The sequence below is a fragment of the Puma concolor genome, chromosome C2 (assembly GCF_028749965.1).
Source record: "Puma concolor isolate L17-30 chromosome C2, mPumCon1.1.hap2, whole genome shotgun sequence".
NCBI lineage: Eukaryota > Metazoa > Chordata > Mammalia > Carnivora > Felidae > Puma > Puma concolor.
In genome coordinates this window covers 61,286,022-61,301,776 of record NC_141675.1, presented here as the reverse complement: position 1 = coordinate 61,301,776, position 15,755 = coordinate 61,286,022, and the positions used below count along the sequence as shown (strand labels likewise).

General features: G+C 40.2%; 2 protein-coding genes across 6 annotated transcripts in view; one reads left to right on the top strand and one right to left on the bottom strand.

The window, feature by feature from the left end:
* SERPINI1 (serpin family I member 1) overlaps nt 1-8,602 on the bottom strand; it is a 72,381-nt gene extending 63,779 nt beyond the window's left edge. For 3 of the 5 annotated variants that reach the window (XM_025914037.2, XM_025914036.2, XM_025914035.2), the window contains exon 1: nt 8,161-8,601. The gene's annotated coding sequence lies outside the window, so the exon portion shown is untranslated. Of the gene's footprint in view, nt 1-8,160 lie in introns of all 5 variants that reach the window. The other 2 variants (XM_086674667.1, XM_025914033.2) reach the window with 2 other exon arrangements.
* Nucleotides 8,603-9,034: 432 nt separating this feature from the next.
* Nucleotides 9,035-15,755, top strand: part of PDCD10 (programmed cell death 10) — a 46,953-nt gene continuing 40,232 nt past the window's right edge. The window contains exon 1 of the mRNA XM_025913594.2: nt 9,035-9,185. The gene's annotated coding sequence lies outside the window, so the exon portion shown is untranslated. The remainder of the gene's footprint in view (nt 9,186-15,755) is intronic.

Genomic DNA, 15,755 nt, shown 5'->3' with positions numbered 1-15,755 from the left:
CTCTGAGCTGTCAGCACAGAGCCTGATGCGGGCCTCGAACTCGGGAACGGCAAGATCATGACCTAGGCCATAGTTGAACGCTTAACCAACTGAGCCACCCAGATGCCTCCAGGATTAAAATCTTTTAGAATGAGTTCCTCTCTATGAAACTGGCTTATTTTACTTTTTCAGGCAGCTAAACAAATCTTAAAAAATAATCTAATATTTAATTGTTCTTTCATTTGTATTATATCTATATTCTCAAATACAGTCTATATGGAGGTTCATTGTTACCTTGAAATTTAAAGTAGATTTATAAGAGAATCATCCTTTCAGGTGTTATTACATCTGTGATAACAAGTATAGGACAAGTATTAAATGTTGTATGGGCCAGATGACCTTTTAACCAGAGATACCATCAGTCTGTGAGGAATGCCTTGGCCCAGAGACGTGAAGTTTGGTAGCTACAGAAGTGAAAACGTGGTATAAGATGGTTAGCTTTTTCTAACCCGGGTGAAACAACAAATAAACAGTCGTCAGAGTTAGAATGAGAAGAAATACAATTTAAAGTTAACATGGTCTTAATTATGAGGCTACAGCTGAAACTATTGACTCATTACCCCCAAATTATTCTCAAGCTACTGTTTCCCTGCTTTATCCACCGCAAAGGCCAAAAGTCCTTGATACCCAAGCTTCTCTTAAAGCTAGAGGCATCCAGGGGCTCCTGAGTGGCTCGGTCGGTTAGGCATCCGACTTTGGCTCAGGTCATGATTTCACGGTCCGTGAGATGGAGCCCCGCGTCGGGCTCTGTGCTGACAGCTCAGAGCCTGGAGCCTGCTTCGGATTCTGTGTCTCCCTCTCTCTGCCCCTCCCCTGTTCATGGTCTGTCTCTCTCTGTCTCAAAAATAAATAAACTTAAAAAAAAAAAAAGCTAGAGGCATCCACATGCCATATGCCAGTAGGTCCACATTGGACATTTGCAGGAACAGGTTGTTGGGAAAGCTTTTATTTCCTGACTAAAAGAGAAACACTCGATAGGTACAGCCATTCCTTATTCTTCCTGCCTTGAAGTAGAAGATGACATCTGGATGAGGAGGAACACCCTACGTGCAGCAAGTACGAGAAAAAGCATGAGCACAAAATTTTGACGACACCGAGTTTCTAAACAAAAAAGTGAACAACTACTTCTAGACCTCTTGTTCTAGAATAATAAATCCCTATTGTTTTATATTAATTGTACATAAAACTTGAAGCTGAAAGCATTTCTAGTTGATACGTACTGTAAAACTATTTTTTAAATTATCAATTACTTTTGGGCCATATGAGTAAGAATTTGCTTTTTAATAATCTTGACAAGATTTCTTTCTCCTTCAAAATACTTAACTTTATATTAGTAATTATTAACTAAATCTGTTCTTATAATTAAAAAACAAATAATTATGATTAGGCTTTTATAATTTTGGATTATTGGCATTTTATTTTATTATTTAATGTTTATTTTTGAGAGAGAGAGAGAGAGAGAGAGACAGAGCATGAGTGGGGGAGGGGCAGAGAGACAGGGAGACACAGAATCCAAAGCAGGCTCCAAGGCTCTGAGCTGTCAGCACAGAGCCCTATGTGGGGCTCGAACCCACAAACCGCGAGATCATGACTTGAGCTGAAGTCAGACGCTTAACCAACTGAGCCACCCAGGCTCTCCAGCATTTTATTTTTAATACAATTTGTAAAAAGTGCCTTGACTTAGCAAAAACAAAAATTATACCATTGTTATGTGGCTGTCAGGATACTGGTATTATTAAAATTTTATCCAGTATTAGATGTCAAGTGACTTATAAAATACAGTTTAACTTAGTTTGACCATAGAAAAAGTGATTTGATATCTGTAAGCAACTTAAGATGCTTTGTACAGGTTTAACTGGAAGGCTGACTGTATCTTAAAAAACACTGATTGCGGGGCGCCTGGGTGGCGCAGTCGGTTAAGCGTCCGACTTCAGCCAGGTCACGATCTCGCGGTCCGTGAGTTCGAGCCCCGCGTCGGGCTCTGGGCTGATGGCTTGGAGCCTGGAGCCTGTTTCCAATTCTGTGTCTCCCTCTCTCTCTGCCCCTCCCCCGTTCATGCTCTGTCTCTCTCTGTCCCAAAAATAAATAAAAAACGTTGAAAAAAAATAAAAAAAAAAAAAACATTGATTGCTTCAATGATTTTTGATGGCTTTTTGAAGTACCCAACAATTAAAATTATGCATTATAATAAAGTGTTTACAGCACACTATTAAAAGATGGAAAAAGTAAAGTTAACTAACACTTCAAGTTACATAGGGTTAAAGACCTCAAATAAAACTAGTTAGTTTTTCTTTTTTTTCAATATATGAAATTTATTGTCAAATTGGTTTCCATACTAGTTAGTTTTTCAAAGCAAATTTATCAAGAAAATGACAGAAGCAATCCAATGTGGGTAACATATCAAAACTATTCCAGTGAACTGTTGTGGGCCCACTCAAAAGAAGCCAAGACGGTGGGAGGGAAATGGACTTCAAGTTGTTAGGTACTCACTGAATTGCTAGATTGTGCTATAGAAATCACTTTGTGACCCTTCAGTTACTGTTATTGAGAACTCTGGTATGAGATTTATCGGGGAAAAACAGTACACTTAGGAAAATGAGATTATTAAATCAAAGTAAATTCTAACTGCCTTCCTTCCCACACTAAATTAGAAGCTGGGAGGAGCTCAGAAGGCTCCTTTCCTAGGCTGAACCAGAAGGGGGTCTTGAAGCAGTGGCTGGAGTTGGAGGTACCATGCACATTTCAGTAGCTATGATGTACAGAAGGTTAGCACAGAGCCCTGTGAATGCCAAATTCAACCCTTCCCCTTGCTGGCTCAAAATGACAAATATCTATATAAATTAGGCCTCCCAATGCAACCATTTCACTAAAAATTGAACATTCAAGACCAGTTAAATTTGTTACGACAAAGCTTCATGTAACATTTATCTGTTTTTCTCTAAGTCTCTGTTTTTATGTATCAAGAAGAAAAGCCATAGACCGTGTGTGTATGAATGTGTGGGGAATGTTACTTAAAAGTACATCTTTAAGTCAGCAAAATTTTATTTTTTTTTTAATTTTTTTTTCAACGTTTATTTATTTTTGGGACAGAGAGAGACAGAGCATGAACGGGGGAGGGGCAGAGAGAGAGGGAGACACAGAATCAGAAACAGGCTCCAGGCTCTGAGCCATCAGCCCAGAGCCCGACGCGGGGCTTGAACCCACGGACCGCAAGATCGTGACCTGGCTGAAGTCGGACGCCCAACCGACTGCGCCACCCAGGTGCCCCTAAGTCAGCAAAATTTTAGAGGCAAAGAGAGACAATGCCAAAAGGCATCCAATTAATAAATTTATATTTGAAGTACACGCCTATGCAATGTTGCAATTAATAGCAATGTTTGCTCTGTTCATTCACAACGTCACAATAGACATCAGTATTTATATTTAACTCTATATAAGCAACAGTTGTGGGCAAAGGGCTGCATTTGGAGCTAAAAGAGAGGTCCAAGAAACAATCCCTTTTTTAGTTGTATTTGTTTGTGAAAAATGTAAAATTATGTTTCTCTATAGGTAATCAAACATTTAAATAAATTGTTACCAAGGATAGACTTTATATAAGGCTCTTAAATAGAAAGGTAAATGAAACAGTTCTGAAGTTACTCAGCATCTGGTGAGGAAGACAGTTACGAACTCAGCTAATTCTACACAAGGCACAATGCTAAGCATGAAGAGTCATGCCAAAGGAACATGAAGAAGGAAGGTTAATCAATCATCAGTTCTAAGCAATTTGTATCTATTTGCATGCTAGCAAAGCTATGTTAAAAAGCAAAGAGGGGCGCCTGGGTGGCGCAGTCGGTTGGGCGTCCGACTTCAGCCAGGTCACGATCTCGCGGTCCGTGAGTTCGAGCCCCGCGTCGGGCTCTGGGCTGATGGCTCAGAGCCTGGAGCCTGTTTCCGATTCTGTGTCTCCCTCTCTCTCTGCCCCTCCCCCGTTCATGCTCTGTCTCTCTCTGTCCCAAAAAATAAATAAACGTTGAAAAAAAAAATTTTAAAAAGCAAAGAAAAGGCAGTTAAATATGTTACTATTAAATTTACTACTAAAGAACTATTGACAACTAACTCAAATTCTCCAGGTTTTGGAGTAATAGAAGAAAAATCACATTTGAATTCTTCATTCTTACACTAATCAGATTAATCTGTTTCTGGAAGCTTAAATGCAAAAGACAATAAATGCCCAATTCCACATGTACTTAAACACAGTCTGACTTCCTTTCTTCTTGCTCCTTTTCTTGTTTTTTAACAAGTGATTATAAAAATGGAAGAATAAATTCAGGTTTTATGGAATGAAATGTGTGTTTCATGGGTAAGCTTCAGCAAAGGCATTTTACTTAGGTCAAATTGTGTTGATCCATAGACTGACCCGGCTGGAAATGCAAACTTGGTTGTCACCAGTGGGAGAGCCCTTTCCCCTCATCCACATTCCCTATCTCTGGGATGAATTTAGAAATGGTACCACACAAAGTTGTACATCAGTCTTTGCAGCCCACACTGTCTGAATGAAATTGGGCTCAATGGACACTTCTGCAAAGGCCAACCAGCACAAAGACATTCTTAGAAAGGCTAATGTATAGTAATTACTCTGCGAGGTCAACTTAACCCTTGTCTATCAAAACGCAAAATGTCTCAATGTGTACATTAAAAAGTCTTAGCCAGTAGTTCTAATTCAGTAAGCGATTATAGGGCCACTACTTTATGTTGAGCATGACACAAGATGCTCAGAATGAGCAGGAGATAGAAAAGAAGTATGTGGTCTCTAGAAGCTAATAACCTACTTGGTTCAAACACACTTACCAAAATTTAAGGACTAAATTTTGAAGACGTTAGATTGAAAACAAAACAAAAACAAATTGTTACCATTGTATAATTAATCCTGATCCCCCAAAGCAGTAATTAACCTTTGAAGTTTGATGGAAGAAGGGGGAGGGGGATGCTCTTGCTCACCTTTAGTATCTGGTTCAAGTATCTCTGTTACTAAGGGGAAAAACACCTTTTGGGTTTTTACTTCTTTTTATGTCCAAATAATTCATTCACTTTGAAGTGAATATATACACAGTGGATCTTTTTTTGCTCTGCGTTAATAACCCACGATCACTCACTATCTAATGAATTATTGCCAGTCTGACTCCAGTTTAAAATGCAATATAGGAAACAAGGCTCCGTATCTCAGGGGTTAGAGCACTGGTCTTGTAAAATGCAGTATAGGAAAGTATTGTCTCCCACAATGGGTATAGGCTTCCAGCAATGATTGGGGGGAGAAAAGGCCATGAAATCACTTCTAGGCATTTAACAATACAGATCAAATCTCTTTTCTCTCTTGCTAAGGGCAGTTTCTCAAGCTGTTTATCAAACAGCATTTTTCATATCTACCTCCTTCTATAAATCAGCCTCCCAACACACCAAAACCATTTGATCTTGAACCTTTAAGTCTCGCTCTTTTGTGCTGCATGCATCAGTGAATCCTCCTGTTACAGAAATCTATGCTACTCAATTATTTTCACTCAATAAACTTAGAGTCAGAATCCTGTATTTAAAAACAGTTCAAAATATATTGCAATTCTAAATTAATCAAGTCTTTTGGCTAAAAAACAAATAGTGATTTCCAGAGCACTATCCATTCCAGAGAGACATTCTGCACTCTGTTGGTTTTTCTTTCTCATCATATGCTCACTAATAGCCATATACAAATAGTAAAAATCAAGAGCAGAACAAATAATATGCTTTTTACCTAGGTAGTACTTTACATAAAATTATAAACTGTGACATGAACAATCATCTCAACACCAGTAACATACAGTCAAGAAGACTTCATATTATATGAGATTTAATGTGAACACCAATTTAAAATCTCTTGACACAAGTTCAAGGTAACAAATACCTAAGTACTATATATTGCTAAAGATTTCTCCCTTATAAAAACATGGTCTTACTCCCAAATGATACAGGAACCCAATCTCTTTCACTGACATAATAAAAAGGATCCAAATCTTGGAAGCAGGAGAAAAATCCAGTACTTTAATACTACAAACTCAGTCATTCCTAATGAGACTCTATCCTTTATGATACCTCACAGCAGAAGACCTAGAAATAGTTGGGATTCAGAGTATATCTGAATTCCAACTGTTTTGATATTTTTTTTTCTATCCCATTTACTTGATTATTAACTGATTCCCAACCAAACTCTTTCAAAAGATCTTTTAACATAGGCTTTGAAAGAACTTCATTGCCAATATTACTATTAATTGTTATTATTACATGGAGTAAATAAATCAGTGACAGCGGGTGTTCAGTTTCACAAAATCAATTGGTAGCAGAGACTAAGAAAGATTCTAAGACTAATTCAGAACAATCCACAGAATGACAAATAACAAGGGTAAAAACAATCTTTTCAAAGCCTCACTATATTCTAGTACTCATTTTTTTCTCCTAAAATCAGTTACGTAGTGTCTTTTCAGCTACGTGGATTAATAAACTCGCCTGTGATATATAGCAAAGATAAACTCAGATCCTTAACCACGACTGCTAAGTTTAGTGGCTACTGTTGCTTTTTCTTTTTTCTAAGCTCTCTGCTGCTTCTAATACCTGATTTGCTTGGGGACAATCTAAAAGCGGCTGTTTTTCTAAGATCTGTCCGTGTATATATTTCTCTGGTGTATAAGAATGTGGCAGGGGGTGCTGGAGGTGAGGAGTAAATATACTGATAAGTCATTTAGGCTTATCAGTAGTAGCACTCAGTAGGATAGAACTTTAATCTATAAAGAGAATTCCTTCTGGCCATTTTTTTTTTTTTTTTTTTTTTTGAAAAAGGAACTGTGTGTGCTTTACAAAAATAAAATCCTGAAATACTAAGTAAATGAGGAAAGCATCAAAACCAGAAAACAGAAGATAATTACCCCACTGTATTGGCCCTAGTTAAAAAAAAAAAAAAATCCAAATTATTCACCCAGACCCTGGAATACACAACTGTCACAATGAAAGCATTTCAAAGGAAAACGTGCTGCAATATGCTACTATGATTAAAAGCCGTGTAATCTGGAGAACCTTGGAAACAAAAAGAAAATGACTAGGAAAATAGCTATTTACATACTTTCTAAAAAGAAAGCCTGCAATTTTATCATAGTTGCACAAAGGTAGGTATGACTTTCACCTTTACCTAGTATTAAAACATATTTTCATCCACAGGTATTTAATAACAATCAGAGAAATTGTACATGGTTTAATACCAAGAATAAACTATTTTTTTTATGATACTATTACATGTGTTTTAAGCCTGAACCCATCACGACACACACTAAGGGTAACCATTTAGCACATACCCCCTTAACAGAAAAGATCCTCGCACAGCTTTTCTTGTAGTTTTTTTTTTTTCAAATGCATAAATATTACCAGACCCAAATGAGAGAATAAGAAGCAGCAACGAAATACACCATATGTTCCCACTGTAGGCTGAGTCCTGGTCTTTGTTCCAATATTCTAGAGCCACTGGAAGGAAAGCTAAGTATCCATCCATTAAAACATTTTTACATTATCGCTGGCAAAGTTATACTTCTGATAGGTTTAGTCATCTTGATTATTCTGCCTGCATTTGCTTCCTTAATACAGATCTCTCTCAATTTTAGGAACCTGCAGTAAACCACCCTGGAAAACAGGTCGGTAGTAGGACAATCTGATAAAACGTAAGGGGTAGACACTGAAGAAGAATGCAAAGTTATTTTCCTGGTGAAAGAGTTCTGAAGTAATTCTGTATCAATGACATTTTTTTTTTTAACCAGCTACGCACCTACCCAGATACCATCAACCTCATCTTCAATTATCCGGGTTTCCCTAAATCCTAAGATCTCCCAAAACAGTTTTAATGGTGTAACTCACGCCAAAAACACTTAACCACGCCCTTTATACCCACAATCAAGCCACCTTTTGCTTTTTCCCCCCTTCAAAGTCCAAAATGTACGTATTTCTTCTAAAAGGGTTCGCACCCCTTCCCTAACCCGAGTCAGAGACTACCTGTGCCTTGACAGAATTCCTATTGGAAGACGCTTTCTCCTGGGCAGTATGAGGACGCCCAGAAGAGGCACCCACGCTTACCTCCCACACACCTGCAACCCCTGGTGGGATGCTGGAGCTGATGCTCGGAGGACTGCGCTCCGCTCTGCTCGTGTTCCTGCTCTCGTCTCTCCCGGGAAACTACCGTCCAGACTGCGCCTCCGGCTGCTACAGTGAACTAAGCTCCGCCTCCCCCTCCTCTAGTTGGTGAATTCGGCAGCTGTTGCTCCTCCCCCTGCTGTTCCTGCTGCTGCCCCGGCTGGTGGCGGCGGGAAGCTGCTGCCCTAGTACCTTCCCGCTCCCTGCACTTCTGCAGCTGTTCTGCCCCTTCCCTTTCCCTGGGGACCCCTCTCTCCTCAGTCAGTGGCCTCACACCTGGAGCTGCCTCCCTGGCCCGGAAGCCTCCTCGAGGAGCCCAGGCTCACTCTACCCCTCCGCGACCCGCAGGTCTGGCCGCCTGGTGTCTTTGGGGCTCTACCGCTTTCGGGGAAGCTGCCCCTCCGGCCTGAGCGCATCCCCACAGAGCTCCCTCCCTCTCTGCCGGCGATTCCCGCGTTGCTTCCTCTCCCCCCGATGCAGCGCCCACAGCTCAGCCACCCCTCGTTCCCCACCTCAAGCTCTCTCCCCAACCCCCTTCCTTCCTCTGCTCCGCTAGCCCGCCCCCACAATGGGTGAGTCGCTGGCAGGGCCGACCCAGCACCCTGATTGGCGCAGGTGAGAGCTGACCCCTCCCTTCCCCCCGCTTTTCAAGCACCCTCTCTAGCCGTCTCACCTCCTCCCGCAAAAGCAGGGAACTGTCCTTTTATTGGGTAGAAGTGTCCCCACCCATCGCCTTAGGCTCTACCGCACGGCCTGCCGGGAGTTGTAGTCTTGCTTGTGCAGGAATTGCAAGCGACGCCGGCGAGTGGGACTACGAATCCCCATAGGCCCCTGCGCGACTCCGGCTGGGCAGGATTCCGGACAACGCCTGGTTCCTCTCGGGTCCTTCCGGCGTCGCCGGAGTGAATTGATCCGGGAGTTGAAGAGGGCTCCAAAGGTGGGAAGTGAAGTCAGTGCCTCAGTTGCCGGTAAGGTGTGGCTGTTCTTTCCCAGTCTCTGTAGCCCCGAGCGGAGCAGAAGAGGTCTGGGGTCACACAGGGGCCGTGGCTGAGGCACTTGGGCTTGGTTCTGGCAGGCGGAGCGGACGGGGCTGGGAACGGGGCCCTATGGGCGTAAGCGAGGTTACCCTACGCGAGTGGCGTAAAGCGGGTTTGTAAATGCTGCCTGCCCTGCTCGGGCCTTGAACGCCTCCAGGAAGTCTCCTCTAGGTGGGGGCGGGAGGGGAAGGGCGAGGTTGGCCTTTGGTGCCCCCGGAGAAGGGAGAAGGCGGATGTGTCTGGGGTGGGGTCCTCTGAAGGTGTGGCTTGGGGCGGGGAGATGTGGCTGCTGTTTTCCCCCTGCTTTAGAAGTAGGATAGGGAAGGAGTGGAGGAGGGAAGGGGCGCTTGGGAGTCTGCTCTTGAGGTGACTCAGGTTATGCCCTTTGAAAGAAGAGAACTGTAGAAGGAAGAGTCAAATGTTGACAGAGACCTACGGATTCAGTTCTAGTTTCATGATGTGGCCCCTCTAAGGAGGCAGTTTTGCCTCTGAGCAGAAAACCTTAACCCTCCTAGATATAAGTCCCAAGGTATCTTTACACCCGTTCTGTTTTCAAAGATACCGTTTCAAAGATGCAAATGAGAAACTGAAGGGATAAATGACGTGCCCAAGGTCACACACGTAGGGACAGATCTGATCTAATCCAGTTGTAATCCCGCTTCTGAATAGAGCTGCCGCACCAGAAAGAAAAGGGGTAGAGAGGTTGGTGGTCTTTTGAAGTGAGTGGGGAAAATCGCAAAGTAATGCATTTTGTGCATTTTTAAGAAGCCCTTTGTGAAGTGAAGAGTTTTTTGAGTTGGAGAAATTCCTCAATAAAAGAAGGACACATTCTAACTTTTTGGAAAAATAATGTTGAGTTTCAACTTACTTATTAGAAGTATATTAAGTGATGGACTGTACCGCCATTTTATTTTTTTAATGTTTACTTATTTTTAAGAGAGAGCGAGTGGGGGAGGTGCAGAGAGAGGGGGACAGAATCCCAAGCAAGCTCTGAGCTGTGAACACAGAGCCCAACTGGAGGCTTGAACCTACGAACCCTGAGATCATGACCTTAGCTGAAACCAAGAGTCTGTCACTTAACCCACTGAGCCACCCAGGTGCCCCTGTACCACCATTTTTTTTTTAATTTTTTTTTTCAACGTTTTTAATTTATTTTTGGGACAGAGAGAGACAGAGCATGAACGGGGGAGGGGCAGAGAGAGAGGGAGACACAGAATCGGAAACAGGCTCCAGGTTCTGAGCCATCAGCGCAGGCAGCCTGACGCGGGGCTCGAACTCACGGACCGCGAGATCATGACCTGGCTGAAGTCGGACGCTTGACCGACTGCGCCACCCAGGCGCCCCAAGTACCACCATTTTAAACAGATAATGAGATAGGAGAATGTCGAAAATATATATCCCATCCTTATAGTTACAAGGCATTCCTTTCCCTTCCTACTGTAGGACCGACTGTTTTTACTCTCATTTTGTAAAACTGACAACAGTAGTGTAGGAATTCTTTCAAAAAACTTATTTTACACTTTTTTTCAAATAATAACAGCAACAAGAGAGTATAGTGTGCACATTATTAGAAAAGAATATACGTTGCATTTTTTTGGAAGTAACATCACATTTTTGTTGATCTCTACTTTCCCCTTGATTTTCTTGACCCTGGTGTGTGTATGTGCACGTGCATGTGTGTAAAAACGTCAGGCACTTATTTTATTTTTCTTAGCATTACTTACGACTTTTAATTCATTCTATTTTATGTTAAAGAATGGGAAAATCGGACGTTTATATTTTGTATTAAGCAGAAAGCAGTATGCTTGTTAACAGTCTTCTTTATAATTGTTAGTGTGACCATGTATGAATGTTCCTATTGGATAGTTCCTTAATGGACTTTTAGGTGTATGTTTTTTGACATCAGAATTTCTTTGTGATAAGTTTATATACAATACTTAGGTATCTAGCTAATAGTTAATCATGGTTTACTACTGTATATGTTAACCATTGAAACTGCTGATTTTTTAATGTACTCTGAAAATATTATCAACAGTGTTTGACTTTTGAATGCAGAAACATTTTATAGGATTAGAGGTATATTGTTCCCCGTATGACTGAAGTTAAGATGGTCTAGAAGTTAACATTTAAAATAAAGTGGAGGTTTGATACTATAGAATGAAGTTGGAAGTATAGGAATAACGTGAGTAATGCAGGACACAAGGAAAGGAAGATCAACTAAACAAGTAGAAAATTTATGTGGGGATAACTATGCTATATTGGAAGGATATGGTGGTAGTTTACATAGACTGTAAACTGAACATGAGTTAGTGATAGTAAAGCAAGAGTGTTAATATATTTTCTAGATGGCAGTGTAGATGTTTGTTTTTTGTTGGGGGAAGTGTGAAGTGAGTTCTCTAACTTTTGGCATGCAGCTATGAGGTTGTGGAATGAGCTTTTGACCCAAAAGTCAGAAAAATTTGGAAATAAGTAAAATTAATTTAATGCACTTGTTCAGTATGTGTTAATTTTTCTCCTTGTTTCAGTTCTGTCATTACTCGTCGTCTCTGACGTCCATTACAGTTTTGATATTTCATCTATATTGCAGTGATGGAATAATGTTTTTATTGCATTTATCCTCTTTCAGTCACATGCTAAAGTACTGTGGTCCTTTTGGATCTCTGCACATTGAAGTAGTTAGGGTTCACAGAGTTATGCGTTCACTTATGTTTTTATCGTAGTTTGTAGTTCACCAGTGTCCACATTTGTTCTTATTTTTGTTTTCAGGAGCCTTGGTGTCAGCTTTTGGACATCATCTCTTACAGGACTTAGGATGTCTCCATATGCATCTATTTTTAAGTATAGAAAGTCATGAGAACAGGACTCTGTATTATTCTATCCCCAGTAGGTAAAATAATTAAGTACCTGTTTATACAGAGAATGAAGAGTTTCAGATTGGTTACGTGTAAGGTCATTTAACTAGTGACTGGTGGGACTAGGCATAATCCAGGTCTTCTGATTGTAGTCCTTTATATTATAGAATAAAGACTCAGTGCCTGAAATTATTTATTTTACGTGATAAAGGGACTTAAAATTACTTAAATATTCAAATACCCTTATTCTCTTACTCTGTTTAATGCTGCAGTTTATCCTTTGCCTCCTTCCTAACTCTCCATCCTTGTATCCAGCCTTTCTTACTTATTGCACCTTTCAGTTTTTACATATGTAAGTTCTTTCCTGACTTGGGAGCCTTTATACATATGCCATCTCCCTGCTGGACTGCTCTTCCTCCCCTTCCCAGATCTGGCCAACTCCTAGTTCATTTGCAGATCTCAGTTTAAATGTCATTTCTCTGGGGAACCTTTCCCAACCTTCTTTGACTCCTCCTTCCTAAAATTAGAACTTAACTATAGTAAGTTCCCACTGTATCTTCATCATACTCCATACTTCCCCTTTGTAGCATCATCACAGTAGGAACTCCCATCATTTCTGTAATTCATGTGATACATGTCTGTCTCCCTCATTAGACTATAAGCTACCTGGGTAGGGTCCTGTCATTTGTCACGTGCCTTACCTCACTACTTACACAGTATCTGGCACAAAGTAAGTTCTCAGTAAATACTCACTGAATGAATGCATAAATGATTGAATGAACGAGTGCATCCATGGACAGTGCCTCCAGCACTCTGCTGGGGACAAAAATACAGAAATAAGTAAAACAGACTTGCTTTCTACCTTTAGATGAAAGGACTTATGACAGAAGTTTTATAATACAAATTATAGAAAGGGGCACCTGGATGGCTCAGTCAGTTAAGTGTCAGACTTCTGCTCAGGTCATGTCTCCCGGTTCGGTTCGTGAGTTTGAGCTGAGCCCCGCGTCAGGCTCTGTGCTCACAGCTCAGAACCTGGAGCCTGCTTCAGATTCTGTGACTCCCTCTCTTTCTGCCCCACCCCCACTCATGCTCTGTGTCTTTCTCTCTCAAAAATAAACATTAAAAAAATAAATTGTAGAAAGATGTTTGGTTTTTTTGGAGATCTCTAAAATCAGAATAGATCGTTTTCTATAGCAAAATGACAAAGGAGTCATATTCTGTTACAGCAAACTTTCTGTACAACAGAGCATTTTGGAGACCTTATCACTGTCCTGCTTTTTGCAGGCAACATTCATTATAACAAAATACAGACGTGGAGGAAACTAACTGACTTTTAATGGATTCTATGCTTCCCTAATGTGATCTCATTTTGTCCTCAGCAGAATCCATGCTGCTTTTTCCTTTGTTGTTTCATTTTGTTTTTTAACCATGGCATTTTCTTTTGAATTTTACTTTTAATACCACCTGCTTTAGACATGGTGACTTTGTAAAACTGAGTAGTGCTTGTTTCAAAGAAGTTTATATATTTTGGGCTTCTTGAAAATTTTCATATTTCCCTGGGTCTTAAGGTAATACCTTATTTACTTTAAACCTATATACTTATGAGAGTAAAAAGATCATTATTTTAAAAACATGCAAACTAAATTTCAGGGATAAATTTGTGTTAGGTTTTGGTCATGAAAACAAATTTCCTAATCCTTTCAATACTATAATAATCTCAGAATAAATTAAACAGCTCTGAGTTGCTGTAACCTTATATGCTTTTATGAATTTGCCAATTCCCTGTCCCACAAGATATTGTCAAAAAATGATTGCTGGGGGGCGCCTGGGTGGCGCAGTCGGTTAAGCGTCCGACTTCAGCCAGGTCACGATCTCGCGGTCCATGAGTTCGAGCCCCGCGTCAGGCTCTGGGCTGATGGCTCAGAGCCTGGAGCCTGTTTCCGATTCTGTGTCTCCCTCTCTCTCTGCCCCTCCCCCGTTCATGCTCTGTCTCTCTCTGTCCCAAAAATAAATAAACGTTGAAAAAAAAAAATTAAAAAAAAAAAAAAATGATTGCTGGTATTTGGCTTTAAAATTTGATGATGCTCTCAGTTTTTATTAATAAATATAAGTCTTTGATAAGTCCTGAACTGACTTTTTTAAAAAAGTCAGTTTTTATGTTATTTGAATCTTGGATTTAAAAACAATCATAATGGGGTGCCTGAGTGGCTCAGTTAGTTAAGCGTCCCACTTCGGCTCAGGTCATGATCTCATGGTTGGGGAGTTTGAGCCCCACATCAGGCTCTGGGCTGACAGCTCAGAGCCTGGAGCCCACTTCAGATTCTGTGTTTCCCTCTGTCTGCCCCTCCACTGCTTGCACTCTGTCTCTTGCATTGTCTCAAAAATAAATAACATTAAAAAAAAATTTTTTTAAATCATATTTACCTAGCATAACCAATATGTGGAGGATAAATCTGAAGTACTGCTTCTTACATGTTTTTAGATTGTTAAGGTCATGATAATAGGTAATGTTATGAAGAATATTAAGCTAGGGGTACTTGGGTGACTCAGCTGGTTAAGCATTCGCCTCTTGGTTCTGGCTCAGTTTGGTGAGTTCAGGGGCCATGTCGGTCTCTGCACTGGCAGCATAGAGCCTGCTTGGGATTCTCTCTCCCTCTCTCTGCCCTTCTCCCACTCCTATTGTCTCTGTTTCTCTCAAAATAAATGAAAAATTTTAAAAACAAAGAATATTAAGCTAATTTCACAGTAAATAAGCTGTAAACGGGATTTAGAAGTTAAAGAGTGCAATTGTTAGTGTATATGACTGCATTTGAAATGTTAATAGAAAGTTACAGGCTTAGGTACTGAATTTTTAGGGCACATCACAGTGTAACCAATGAAAGCACTTTTATTGCAGCAAGTAGAAATAATTTATTTGCAGAAAGGTAAACAATGTAGTTGATGGTCCATTTTTTTTGTGGGAAGATGGGAAAATTTAGTTTTATAATTTTAGCTACAAAATTAATTTCATCTTCAATGTAATATAGCATTACAATCTTACAAGATCATTCATATTTTTGGTTTGAGTAACTTTACTACCCAAAGAGCGAGTTGAATCTATTCAGTCTCAATCTCATTCTTTACTATAGTTGTTTAGAATCAAGTGTTACTATTTAAAAGGAAAAAGGGTGATTTTATCAGCAAGCTTATGAATTATTGGGAAACAACACTAGAACATATTGAATGGTAGTCACTATTGTTTGCTGAGGCCAGTGCCTTGGAAATAAGTTTACCAGAAGTAAGTATGGATTACATAATAATACTTTGGTTCATTCATTGATCAAATATTTATTGAGTATATATTGCATGTGAAATTGCTCTAAGTGTTTAGAATAAGATGGAATATAATCTGATAGCAGCATTTATTGAGCAGTAACTCAGTGCCAGGCATCAGACTAAGCATTTCACATGATATCATATAATCCTTGCAACAGTAGAAGTAGATGCACTATTATCCCCAATATAAATGGGAAAACTAAAGTACAGAGAGGTTAAGCAACTTGCCCAAGGTTATATAATCAGTAACTGCTTAGAATTAGGATTTGAATCCAAGCTGCCTCACTCAAGAGACCATATTTTAAATCATTGCCATAAAAATTATGTCAATGAT